At 39.9% G+C, this 14,583-nt stretch overlaps 1 long non-coding RNA gene across 1 annotated transcript; it reads right to left on the bottom strand.

The window, feature by feature from the left end:
- Positions 1-11,226: 11,226 nt before the first annotated feature.
- Positions 11,227-13,999, bottom strand: LOC139066107 (uncharacterized). The gene is made up of 3 exons (XR_011519077.1): positions 13,729-13,999; positions 11,845-11,964; positions 11,227-11,762 (listed from the first exon to the last, which is right to left on the bottom strand). It is a non-coding gene; the product is annotated as an uncharacterized lncRNA (long non-coding RNA).
- Between the last annotated feature and the right edge of the window lie 584 nt (positions 14,000-14,583).

The following is a 14,583-nucleotide window of genomic DNA, read 5'->3' as shown; positions in this document are numbered from 1 at the left end:
ATTAGTATAAACTGTATTTCACTAAAATTAACACGATTGTACTCTGAGCACGCTAAAAAAAGAAACTATGCTATACTCACCCTGCCATGCAGGTACAGTTGGCTGTGAAGACGTAGTTCTCTGGTTTGTTTACTATGACCCAAGCCTCGTACATAGCAGTCTTGTGTCCTTGTCTTTGGCTAGGAAGGACTTCTGCCTTCAAGACGCAAAACTCAGTCTATGTCGTGATATTTTACTTTCTGTACGTGGCAACAGACAACATAGTTGTATGCATCTAACGATTTGTATGCCCGTAGCTTCTCAGGTGTGTACTTACTGGGCCTCTCCACTAAAAACGTATATATATATCGGGCCACTGGATATCTGGCCACGCACCTACATCTTCCACCCATTCCGTAATGCCACAGGGATCCGGGAGTCTGTTGCCATTCGTTAAAGTGAGTTTAATAATATAACATTCAAGATTTGCCGGTGATATTCCCGCAGCGTAGCTTGATAAAGCCTGAAACAACGCCATTCTCTGTTGCCAAGCTGCGCGCGCATTCTCACTGACGTCATATTGTTTACAAACAGTAAAAGGGTCAATTGGTTGAACGTAGGAACACAGTTTGTAAGTCACGGCTTGTCCATTGGGGACATTGTTGGGGTGTGGCGTGCGTATGCCGGAGAGCAAAGGTTGGAGGAAGCTGCTGTGTATTTCACCTCGATACGCAGCAGACTGTGCGTATTGGTTCGCCCGTTGTCGCTGGGCCAGAAGTTCCTACAGAGATAATTTCATCAAAGGAAGCACAGGACCCACAAGATGAAATAAAATCAGAAGATAGCATTTCAAATGTGGGAAGTAAAAGAAGTAAAGGAAGTTTAGCTGGCTCGAACTCCAGAGTGTCAAGTGCAACCTCTGCTCGGATAATGGCAGAAGCAGAAACAGCTGCTCTGGTTGTCAAACAAAAACTGCTTAAAGATAAGCATTTCTTACAGGAACAAGAGGCACAATTAAGGAGAAAGAGGGAGCAATTGGAGCTGGAAACAGACATTGCCGCTAGTATGGCAAAGATGAAAGTCCTTATAGGCTCAAAGGGATCCAGCATTAAAAGTAAATCGTCAATACCATCTGATGGTATGATGTCATATTTTGAAAAGACATTATAGGAATCAGCAAGTAACGTGTCAGACATCAGAACTGGTGCTGTTGCATATAAAAAACACATGCACAAGTTACCAGAATGTAACGCTGCAGATTCACGACCACTTTTTACTACAGAAAGAGTCACAACTCAAACTCAAACCCATTCTGCAGATCTCTTGACTTCCCAAGCAAACACCAGAAGTCCACCTGCAATTCGACACGTCACATCTCAACTTTCTGGTCAAGAAGGAAATTCCAACATTATATCTGTGATGATTAAGCAAAACAAACTCACAGCTTTACTGATCCAGCAACAAGGCCTTTCTGCATTACCCAAGAAGGAGATACCAAGTTTCGATGGTGATCCACTTCAGTATCAGACTTTCATCAGATCCTTTGAACACAATATTGAAAACAGGAATAAAAATCCTGGAGACCAACTTTATTATTCGGAACAACACACAAGCGGACAACCAAGAGAACTTGTTCGGAGTTGCCTGCACATGAGCCCAGAAAGAGGATTTGAAAGAGCAAAGTCTTTATTACAGCAGCATTTTGGAAACAAACACAAACTTGCTACAGCTTATATGAACAAGGCTCTTTCTTGGGTGTCAATTGAACCGGAAGACACAAGGGCTCTTCAAGCATACACGATATTTCTTAGAGGTTGTTGTAATGCTATGGAGGATCTGAACTATGTTAAGGAGCTTGATATGCCAGCCAACATGCTCGCCATAGTAAAAATGTTGCCCTATCGCCTTAGAGATAAGTGGAGAACATTTGTCTGTGACTTATATGAGAAACATAATCAACAAGCTAAATTCAAGGACATGATTGATTTTCTTGAAAAGCAAGTAAAGATTGCATCGGATCCAGTTTCCGATTCCAGGGGGCATCAAAGATGTGCACACAATGAACAAAGACACAAGGAAACTGAAGTCGCAAGCTTATTCAAGATCTAAGGAAAGTTCTTTTGCAACTTCTGTGACAGCAGCTGAAGAGGAAAATGACAGGACAAGAAAATGAAAATTAACAAAGAGCACATGTATTGCTTGCTTTGTAAAGGAGATCATGTTTTAGAAAGGTGTCAAGAGTTTGAAAGTAAAACACATAAAGATAAAATCACCTTTCTAAAAGCAAAAGGTGTCTGTTTTGGATGTCTTTGTAAAGGTCACATTAGTAAGGATTGCAGAAAGCGCTTAAACTGCAAAACCTGTGGGTTAAAACATCCTCAAATGCTACACATACCCCAAAAAAGGACAACAAACAAGTTTCCAGAAGGAACAATGGAACAAGCTGGGGAACGTGCTGCAGTCTCTATTCAGACAAGTGCTCTTACTGGGGCCAGTAGGGATAAAATCAAACTGTCAATAGTACCTGTGAGGGTTAAATCTATAAAAGGAAATGTGACAGTGAATACCTATGCATTTCTTGACCCAGGAAGTACTGCATCATTTTGCACAGAGAAGCTTATGGATAAGCTAAATCTTCAAGGAAGAAAATCCAACATTTTGTTAAGAACCATGGGACAAAAGAAGGTTGTTGAAACACATTGTTTCAAATTTGGAAGTTGCTGGACTGGAAGACAATGAATTTTATGATCTTCCCACTCTTTACACCCAGAAGGCTATGGCTGTGAATAAAGAAAATATTCCAAATGAAAGTGACATAAAACAGTGGTCATATTTGCAGTCAATACATCTACCTGAAATCGACTCAGAAACTGATTTGCTGCTTGGCTTGAATGTGCCTAAGGTTCTAGAACCACTAGACGTGGTCAAGTGTTGGAGATGGACCATATGCTGTTAAGACTGCACTTGGCGGGACAGTTAATGGACCCTTGGGTGAAACCCAAACCGAAGAGGAACCCCAGCTAAGCGTCAATAGGATATCTGTGGAGAACCTTGATGACCTCTGGCACCTGCAATTCAAAACAGATTTTCCAGAGTGTGCCAGAAATGAAAAGGAACCTTCCAAGGAAGATCAGAAATTTCTGGACAAAGTTTCTAATAGTGTCAAGTTGCAAAATGGACATTATTACATCAGACTCCCATTTAAAGACTCAAGATTCTACCTGCCCGATTATAGAGTTGTGGCAGAACAACGTCTTCAAAACCTGAAAAGAAAGTTTATAAGGAACTCATCTTTCCTTCAAGACTACAATAACTTCATGTCTGACATAATCTCCAAAGGTTACGCAGAAAAGGTAACAGAAGACAATCTGGAATGCAGCAGTGGCAAAAAAAATGGTACCTGCCTCACCATGGTGTACTCCATTCACAAAAGAAAGAACTCAGAGTGGTGTTCAACTGTGGGGCCAAGTACAATGGAGTCTCGCTGAATAGCCAGCTCTTACAGGGGCCCGACTTAACCAGCACATTGATCGGAGTTCTGACAAGATTTCGTAAAGAACCTGTCGTTATTGCTGCAGACATTAAATCAATGTTCTATCAGGTAAAGGTACCAGAAGAGGACAGAGACTTGTTAAGATTACTGTGGTGGCCCGGAGGAGATTATACTCAAAACATGGTCGAGTACAGAATCACAGTACACGTTTTTGGAGCAACATCATCTCCTAGTTGTGCAAATTTTGCACTATCTTTTTTTTTTTTTTTCAATTATTGACATTAAAATCAAAAATACAATCAGAACTAAATTGCTGCAAGCCAAAATGAAAAAGGGGACAGAAAGAAGAAAAACTTATGTTGTCTGCCCCTTTTAACTAAAATAGCATTAATACAAATGAAATAATCATATGATTCTTAAGGAAATTGAACAATATAGTTCCTGGACCTGTTGGCCGACAAAATCTCAACCCATGAATTTGAGAAAAAAATAGAAAAAGAAAACAATTTACACAGAAAGAAGCATAAAGTTACAGATCTATATACATACATATATACACATACAAGCACATACTAGGTTAATATTTTGTTCCTTTAATCCCCCCCACCCCCATCTCCTCACACATTTATGTAACGGATCTATATAAGTTAATCGTTTTATTTTTTATCTCTTTTTTGAAAGTCAATATTGTTTTTGCATTCTTGAGTTCAGTATTCAATTTATTCCACAGTTTAACTCCATATATGGAGACACAATGTTCCTTTACGAGTATCCGATGTCTAGGTATGTTAAATAATTCATGTCCCTTTAAATCATATTTGCTATGTCTTTTTGAAAATCGTTTAATTAATCCTGCAGGTACGTTCATTTTGTTTGCATTATACATAAATTTTAAAATATTGTAGTCCACCAGATCATAGAATTTTAGTGTTTTTAATTTAATAAATAATGGATTGGACGGATCTCTGTAGTTGCTCCTTGTGATTATTCTTATTGCTTTTTTCTGTAAGAAGTAAATGGAATTTGTGTAAGTTTTATATGTTGTTCCCCAGATTTCAATGCAGTAGTTCAGGTATGGTATGATCAGTGAGTCATATAACAAATATAATGAATTATTATCAAGCAACCCTTTTGCTCTATGTAACAGTGCAATAGTTTTAGATATTTTAGTTTTGACACTGTTTATATGCGGTTTCCAAGACATTTTTTCATCAGTGATGACTCCCAGATACTTGACTTCTTGAACTCTTTTAATATTAATCTCATCTATATTTAATAAAATTTCATCATTTGAATTTGTATTACTAAATATCATGAAACAGGATTTATCACTGTTTAATGATAGTTTGTTTCCATCAAACCATAGTTTGATTTTTTTCATCTCTGCTTGTATCACTTCTATCATCTGCTCAACATTATCTCCTGAATAGTAAAAAGTTGTATCATCTGCAAATAATGTGCATTTTAATATATTGGATGCCTCAACAATGTCATTTATATAAATGATAAATAGTTTAGGGCCCAATACCGACCCTTGTGGTACACCACAAGTAATGTTATTTATATGTGATTTTGTGTTGTTTATTTGAACATATTGCTGCCTATCGGTAAGATAACTTGTTATCCATTTTAGGGCCATCCCTGTGATGCCATATTTACAAAGTTTTTTAATAAGAATTGTATGATCCACTGTATCGAATGCTTTTTTAAAATCAATAAAGACACTTATGAGATGATTTTTTTTGTCAAGGGCTTCCGATATTTCTTCTGTTAATTCCATTAATGCCATGGATGTTGAATGATTTGTTCTAAAACCATACTGACTGTCATTTAATATCTCTTCATTGATCAGGAATCGGTCCAACCTAGAAATATATAATTTTTCTAATATTTTTGAGAATTGTGACAATAAAGATACTGGTCTGTAGTTGGAAAAGATATGTTTGTCTCCACTTTTATGAAGTGGTATGACTTTTGCAATTTTCATCCTGTTAGGAAATGTCCCTGTTGCAAAAGATAAATTACATATGTAAGTCAATGGATGAATAATACTTTCTATTATATTTTTTATTAATGTTATGTCTAAACCGTCACAGTCAGTACTTCTTTTATTGATGCATTTATTGATAATATTTCTTATTTCATCACTAGTTACTGGACTTAAATATATACTGTTTTTATTGCTTTTGATATTCTCGCCTATACTATAATTTGTTCTTTTTGGAATGTTTTTTGCCAGGTCAGGTCCCACATTAGTAAAAAAATTGTTAAATTCATTTACTATTTTACTGGTTTCACTAATTTCAGACTGTCCGTTTTCAAAATAATTTGGAACAGTTGAAGCCATTTGATTTCTTTTTAAGACATTATTTATTATTCCCCAAGTTGCTCTAATATTATTTTTGTTTTCTTCTAATAAATTGCTATAATATTCCTTTTTTTGTCTTTTGATTATAGAAACTAATTTATTCTTATATTTTTTGTATTTCCTTTCTGCTTCACTTGTTCTTAGTTTTAAAAAACATCTATATAATGTATTTTTTTTCTTACAGGCGTTCAGCAGCCCTTTTGTCATCCATGGTTTGTTCATCCTCCCTCTTTGTGTTTGAGTTTTTGTTTTACAGTTTTTGTCATATTGACTACATAATATTCCTATAAAAGAATTGTAAGCCATGTTTACATCATCAACATATACTTCTTCCCAGTTTTGTTTTTCCAGATCTCTTTTTAGTGCGTCTATAGCGTTTTGTGACCTGTCCCTTATAAGTTTTTCCATTTTTTGTTGATTTTTGATCTGGTGATTTTTATAGACTGTGAAAATTGGCAGATGATCACTGATATCAGTTATCACTATTCCACTTCTCTCTATCCCTTCTGAAGCATTAGTAAATATATTATCTATACTTGTTGAGCTATGCGCGTCGACTCTTGTTGGTTTGGTTATCAGTGGAAACAGACCCAGTAGATACATTGAATTTATGAAGTTGTTTGCTGTCTTTGAATTGTTTACATTTTCCGGATCAACATTAAAGTCCCCACAGACAAATACATCCTTGTTACAGATTCCACTCAACATCTCAGTAATTGTATTTGTACATGATTCTACACAAGATCCAGGTGCTCTATACATACAACTTATTATTATGTTTTTTGTCTTTTCAGAGATTATTTCAATAGTGATCATTTCCATGACATCTTGGATGGCTGTTGACATGTTATGAATGACTTTACTTTTTAAATTGTGACATACATAACACCACCTCCTCTTTTATTATTCCGAATCATAAAGTACATTTCTCTATTTGTACCTCCTCCTCATCTCCTTCTTTTAACCATGTTTCTGTTATAGCAATGATTTGAAATGGTTTTTAATTTTGTGTTAAATAATCCAATATTTTCGAGTAATTGCAATACAAACTTCTACTATTGAAGTGAATGATCGAGAGTGTTCCTTCTGTCAAAACTGAATCCCTTAGTTCTTGTTCACTAAAATATTCACATTTATTATTCATATGTATGTACAAATTATTTTCTAGTTCCTTTCCAGGGTCATATATCTTGTATTCTAGTTCCTCATAAGTATTTGTTGTTATGTCCATATGCTTGTGTTGTGGTTTACGTGTATCTTATTTATGTGATGCTATATGAGATTTTACTTGATTCTACATCCCTCTTCCAACTTTCACTGTTTATTAAATTTTTCCAGTTCTCCCAGCTCCTTTATTATCTTAGCCTGTGACCCTTCTTGTTCTCTGATCCATACACTCCCGTTCCTTGTCCATGTAGCTACAATTTTTTTCTGCTTTTTTAGCATCCGTGCCTCTCTAGCTATTGTCCCATTTTTTTTGGTTAAATGTTCATTTATGTACACATTGGTGCCTCTAAGCTTGTTTGCTTGTAACAGAACGCTGTTTCTTTGTTTTCTGCTGGTGAACCTTACAACAATAGTTGGTTTAGCTTTCTCAAATTTTTTTGGCAGTGCATGACATATTGAAATAGCATCTCTTTGAATAGTTATGTTCTTGCTGTGCAGAAAAGTAACAACTTGCTGCTCTAGTGTCTCAAGTTCTTTGTCTGAAGCCTCTTCTGCTGAGTCATGATTTGCTACTGCGTTTGCGTAGCTTCTGTGTCGGGTTTCTAGTCCCATTATCACCAAATCCTCTCGTCTTGTATATTGTTCAAGTTCATCAACTCTTTGCTCTAAGGCTGAAATCTTCTTATCTTTTTCAGTTAACAGTATTTTAAGCTCCTTCACCTCCTCCATCAGTCTCAATAATCGATCCTGCTGCGATGTTACTTTTGACAGTTCACCTGACATAAAGTTCAGAGATCGTTTGATCTCCTCCAGGTCTTCTGTGGCCATTTCTTTACCTCGTCCACCGGCTCTTCCTCCTGGCATCTCTTCCTTTCACCTGCAACCGTCATCCTCTGATTCCGTGCTCACCGCGACGCGATGAATGTTGTTGGGTCTGGCTCAGCAGGACCCCGCCGGAGTCGGTGTTGTTAGGCCCCGTCGGCGGAACTGGGCTGGGCCGATGGAACCGCGTCAGGCCCGGTACCGCTGGGCCGGGCCGGTAGAACCACGTCAGGCTCGGTGCGCTGGGCTGGGCCGGCGTAACCACGCTGGGTTCGGCGCTGCCGGGCCAGGCGGATCGAACCACGCCGGGCCCGGTGCCACTGGGTAGGGCCGGTAGAACCACGTCAAGCTCGGTGCCGCTGGGCTGGGCCGGCGTTACCACGCCGGGTATGGCACTGCCGTGCCAGGCGGATGGAACCACGCCAGGCCAGGTGCCACTGGGTCGGGCCGGTAGAACCACGTCAGGCTCGGGGCCGCTGGGCTGGGCCGGGTTCGGCGCTGCTGGGCCCGGTTTGCCAGGTCGGGCCGATGAGACAACAAAAGCACTCCCACTGTTTACAATCTCCCAATCTTCTGGTGCTCTGTATTTACGTGTCAGCTCGTCCTTCTCTGAACGCTGCCGGGCCAGGACACCTGTCAGAGCGCTGAAGATCATGGATCACGATTCAGCCTACAAGCAGTGAATACAATCTTAAACAATTTTTACGTTGATGACTGCCTGGTCTCAGCAGCTTCTGATGAGGAAGCAAAAGCTCTCTATCATGAACTCAGTGCACTATGCTTGAAAGGAGGCTTTCAGCTGAATAAGTGGATAAGCAACAGTCGGGATGTATTGGTTACAATACCTGAAGCTTAGAGAGCAAAAGAAATAAAATATTTGGACTTAACCAACAACAAACTTCCAGTAGAAAGCGTTTTGGGTGTTCAATGGTGTGTTGAATCTGATGTTTTCAAGTTCAAAATCGTTTTGAAAGCTAGACCATTAACACGACGTGGAATTCTTTCTGCAGTAAGACCCGTTTACGACCCCCTTGGACTATTGGCACCTGTGATATTGATTGCCAAAAAGATTTTACAAAATTTGTGTTGAAGAAAGATTGGATGGGATGAAGCATTACCAGAAACAGTCATGCAGGAATGGACTGCTTGGCTGCAAGATCTCCAGAGGTTGGATGATTTTCAAGCTAATCGCTGTTTTAAACCAAACAGTTTTGGAACACTGAAGTCCGCTCAGCTACATCATTTTGCGGATGCATCCGAGGACGGCTATGGAACAGTAACATATTTACTTCTTAAATATTGGAACCAAACCCACAGTGTATTCATCATGGGAAAATCTCGTGTGGCTCCGCTGAAACAGATTACAATTCCACGAATGGAACTGACTGCTGCTACTGTAGCAAGCAGAATGGATGTGATGTGGAAAAGGAGCTCCAAAAGGAACTGACGGATTCAGTATTTTGGACTGATAGCATCTCAGTGCTAAAATACATAAACAATAAAACAACACGATTCCGCACCTTTGTTGCCAACAGAGTTTCCGAAATCACCAGGGTTTCAAATGCTCAACAATGGAGACACATCAAAACAGAAAGCAACCCAGCAGATTTGGCTTCTTGAGGTATGACCGTTACATCATTACGAAAGAATAAAAGGACATGGTTGTCTGGACCTTCGTTTCTCCTGTTACCACAAGAGGTATGGCCTTATAACCCCGATGAAGTTGAAGAGATCTCATCACATGGTGCAGAAATAAAGACAACTGTGAACGCTGTTCAAGCATCAAGAGAAATAGAACCCGTTTCTCGTTTCATTCAACGTTTCTCATCCTGGACTAATTTGAAACGAGCAGTAGCATGGATCCTAAGAGTTAAATAACTGCTTTTATACAACAGTAGAAGAAGAATGCAAACCAAGAACAGTTCTGAACAAAAACATGATGGACAAGCAAACAATGAAGGGCTTATGCTCACAAACAACCTGACAGTTCAAGACCTGGACAATGCCGAAACCGCCATAATCTCCTTTTGTCAAAGGAAAGATTTTGGAGACAAAATTTCCTGTTCAACAAAAGAAAACAATGTTAAAGGAACCAGTCATATCCACAAACTCAATCCAATTTTGAAAGAAGGTGTATTGAGAGTTGGCGGGCGACTACACAGAGCATCCATGCCAGATGAGATGAAACATCCTGTGATTCTGGCCAAAGACTCTCACATTGCAAATCTAATTCTACAACATATCCATAAAGAGGTGGGTCATGGAGGCCGCAATCATATGCTCGCCAAAGTGCGCCAAAAGTACTGGATTCCAGGTGTTACAGTACCAATCAGAAGAATTATAGCTAAATGTGTTGTGTGTCGACGCATACATGCTTCACCAGGACACCAGCAGATGGCAGATTTACCCTTACATAGGGTAACACCTGATAAACCACCTTTCACCTATGTTGGGGTTGACTATTTCGGACCTTTTCCAGTAAAGCGGGGACGAACCGTTGTAAAGTGTGTGATATTCACATGTTTGGCATCAAGAGCTATTCCCATAGAGATGGCATCATCACTGGATACAGATTCATTTATCAATGCCCTTCGCCGCTTTATCGCCAGACGAGGTCAAGTGAAAGAACTAAGATCTGACAACGGCACCAATTATGTTGGAGCCTATCGTGAGCTAAAGGAAATGATACAAGGATGGAATCAAAGTTGTATACACAATACGCTTCTCCAAAAGAACATAAAATGGACTTTTCATCCACCAACTGGTTCTCATCATGGCGGGGTATGGGAGAGACTCATACAATCTGTGAGAAGAGTTCTCAACTCCGTCTTAAACTTACAAAATCTTGAAGAAGAGAGTCTCAGGACAGTTCTCTGTGAAGCAGAAGCTGTTTTAAACGATCGAACCAATACAAAGGCTTCTACGGATCCAAATGACCTTGAAGCATTGACCCCTAACCATCTGCTACTTCTGAAAACGATACCATCACTTCCACCAGGATGCTTTCACAAGGAAGACCTGTATTTACGTCAAAGTGGTTCCAGTAGCGGTTTTAGGCACGGGCAGACAGGGCAGTTGCCCGGGGCGGCATTTTTTCATGACACAAAAGGGGTGCACAAGCGCTGAGTAAAAAATAAAAAAGAAAGAAATCTGCGCCGCACCAAGGTTTTCTATTCTATCTGTCATATCAAAGTGTCTGGATTGGAAACAGCAAGTTGGCTCGGCCGGCTAGGGGGTGGGAGGCTGCGGGCGGGCCTGTGGGCTTGCCGCTGATGTCTCCAGGGACTCTGCCGGCTGCTGATTGTGGCCCCCCGGGGCGATCCTCTGTGCCTCTCGAGGGGGACGGGGGCCTTCCTGGTTGCAGTCTCCTTGGGGTTCCTGCGTTCTGGGCAGTGGCGGATCTAGGATTTTTCTGAGGGTGGGGCCATCAAGGGGCCACAATATTTATAGAGGGGCCACGTACAGTCCAACATACTTGCATACTATTCCCAGTTTTGTATGGTAGATACAGTTTACCCCAACACCATGTTGAAAAACATTAATGCAATTGTACATCAATGTTTACTGTACATTGACAAAATACAACCACACACAGCATTTGAGAAATTTTAGCATTCAATTTATTTTGCAAAGCCACAAATATCAGGTTAAAATATGTTTGTGTGTGGAAAAAACACCAGAAGAATATCACAGGACCCTCTGCTCTTGACTGGGAAATGTCTGGTGGGAAGTCAATTAAATAAGTCTGAGTCAGTTGCTTATATCTCTCAACCTTTAACATTCAAGGCATTCAGAATCTGCAAGTGACTGACTGCAAAATTCAATTAAATTTAAAGAGCCTTTACAAAATGAGAAGCACACCATCAGGTCCTACTGGAACAGAACACCGTTCTGATGTCTGCGCAGGATTCTGTGCATCACACTGGAAGATGTCTGAAAACAGCAAATGAGAAATTATCTAACATAAGCCAAATACAAACACAAGCATTTATTACTTTCAAAGATCAATGTTTACCATTTGATCCTGCAGGATTAGTATTGATTGGTGACTCTGGTGGCCCAGCAGGATGGAAGGTTGAGTCATTAACTTCACTCTGGTTGTCTGAATTGGAGAGAGTCTTGTCCCAGTTTGCAGCTAAAATACAAATATATGTCAAAATCCAGCTAAATCCAGCCAAAACTTTGTTTTCTATGAGACCACATTTTTATTTATTTGAAATTGAAGACTTGAAAGATTGGACTATAAAGATGAGATGTGGTAGATGTAGACAAAGAAACCAATACAATTTAAATCCATTATGTTAATGTTATAGTAAACCACATCACCATGAAGCGGAAGAATTCAGTAAACATATGTGCCATTAGTACAAGATAACATCATTTAACAAATTTGAGATAATGGTGATTTTTTTTATTTTTACCTAGAATAATGGCAGGAAAAGTTGGACTAACAAAGGAATATCCAAAACACAAAATCTCTTTGGAAAACTTAACCTTGACCTTACTTAATCAACCAATTAGAAAATTCAGTGTTTCAAACAAGGACTTTTCCCACACATTTTACAATACATCAAAATGTCACAATTTAGGGAAACCTTGAAGGAATTGTGGGAAAGGAAACTTAACTGCAACATTACTGATGATGAATGGAAAGATGCTTTGAAAAACGTAAAATCATTTACTAAAGGGAAGCAACTTTGCCACTAATGATTTGTCACGATTAACAACTTCTATCAATTTAAACAATAATCCTTTATTTTTGGTGCTTGGCATAACTGACCCAATTATTACTGATAAATATAAAAAGCTCAATGCAAATTTTCTGTGCAAGAAAATGACTCCACATTAACTGGATCAGCTCCAAGATAAAATGGGAAAAGGTTATCCTCAATTATAAGCAGAACACACTGGGCAGCATTAGGTCGTTTATAAGTGGTCAGTCCGTCCTGCTGGATAATGTGGTGCAATCATGATCTTTTTACAAAAGATTATGCGATGGCGGTGAAAAGGGAGCTTGGGGGCGGTCTCTGCGCTGCCACGGACTTCAGTTTATCTTGGACATAACTTGCTTTTTATTGCGATCAAAGCCACTCATTAAGCTTTTTTAACAAGCCGCTCCAGAAGGTGTCTGTCCCCGTGCAGTCTCTTGTGATCTGAGCTTCAACTCTTACGGAGAGGCTCCCCGGCCATCATCTCAGCTGATTCTGTTTAGAAAAGCCAAACTTACGGCCCATGTTTACTTTCATTTTCAATATAGTTGCCGGCCGGAACTCGGCAGTAACTGCCCACGTGATCATGATACCCCCTTCTGTTGCGCCAAGTTGTAATATGCATTCACAAGTCCGGCGTTGCGGTGATATTAGTATCAACCGTGGCAGCACGAATGCCACAAAATTCCCGCAACACCATGCCGCCACGGCGCGTTTATATTACACGTACGCTGATTTCCCAGCATGGTATGTCCTACAAGAGGCTGTCTCTCGTGTTTATCTGACATGACTGTTGCACAATAAAGATTATATTCTTTCTGACCTGATAAAGGGGGAATGGAGGTCCCTTGCCCTGTTCCAGCCTCTGGTCTACTGCCTCCTGCTGCTCTCTCTCTCTGATTTCTCCATGCTTGTTTTCACCAGCTGACACACTCACTCTCTTGGGAAAAAACTGCAGAATTCCCGCCTGTATCTGACCCATTCTTTTCATGTTCTCTATCAGACAGTGCCAACTATTAACACACGAAATGCAGATTACAAAAGAAGTACATGGATTAGCAAGGGCTAACGTTTTTTCACAAGCCCTTTTTAACATTACCTTTAACTAATGTCGGCATTGCTTTCCATTGGACTTATTGTCAGACTTGACTTACATGGCAACTGTGAGTAAACAGTGATTCGTGACTTACCAACAAACTCCTCATAACGTGGACTCTCATCAGATCCGATGTCGGTTGAAAAGTTCTCCCTTCTTGGAATCTTTCAAATCTTCTTCTGTTAGATTTCACACAATATTTTGCTCCTTAGCGCCACACGGCCACTAGTGTTTGGACTCGGAATTGCATCCACCTATAATCTCATCACCGCACAAAGGACAGATGAGTGACAGGACAGGGGCACTACAGGGGCCAATCATATTTCAGCAGGGGCCAGTGCCCCTGTGGCCCCGCCCCTAGAACCGCCAATGGTTCTGGGACAGCACCTGGATCTCTGGGACTTGGAGCTCCCCCCGTCTCCTGCGCATCTTTGGGGGGCGGATCTGTGGTCCCTCACACTCTCTGTTGGACGCTCCTATAGATAAACCTTAAATAAACAAGCGCGTGTACACACACAGGTGCTCACATGGTGCTCTCAAAAGTATGGGCTTGGGCACGTTAAACACAGGTCTTAAGACTATGGTGGGCACTTAATGCGTTGTGATTTATTATTGTGATTCTTCAGTTAAGCAATGTTGATTATATATATATATATTTTTTTTTCTTTTCATCAAGTTGACACAGTGATAGGTAGATCTTGTTGTATTGTTGTTGTGTCCCTTTTTTTGTGTCCCTTTGTTTTTTTTTGTTTTTTTTGTCTTTTTTTCTGCAGGTCTAGAAGCAGACTCTTGTTCATTATTGTTTATTTTTGCGGACCCCCCCCCCCCTCCCCACCTTTTCTTTTCCTTTCTCTTTCACCTCTGTCTCCGTGTCTGGTCAGAATTACAAAGCATTCAACAACAATAACAATAAAGTTTAAGTATCAGGCGTGACATTAAAAGCAAAGGC

The sequence above is a fragment of the Nothobranchius furzeri genome, chromosome 2 (genome assembly GCF_043380555.1).
Source record: "Nothobranchius furzeri strain GRZ-AD chromosome 2, NfurGRZ-RIMD1, whole genome shotgun sequence".
NCBI classification, from domain to species: domain Eukaryota; kingdom Metazoa; phylum Chordata; class Actinopteri; order Cyprinodontiformes; family Nothobranchiidae; genus Nothobranchius; species Nothobranchius furzeri.
Note: the sequence above shows the minus strand (reverse complement) of the source record. Positions and strands in the feature narration are given on the sequence as shown.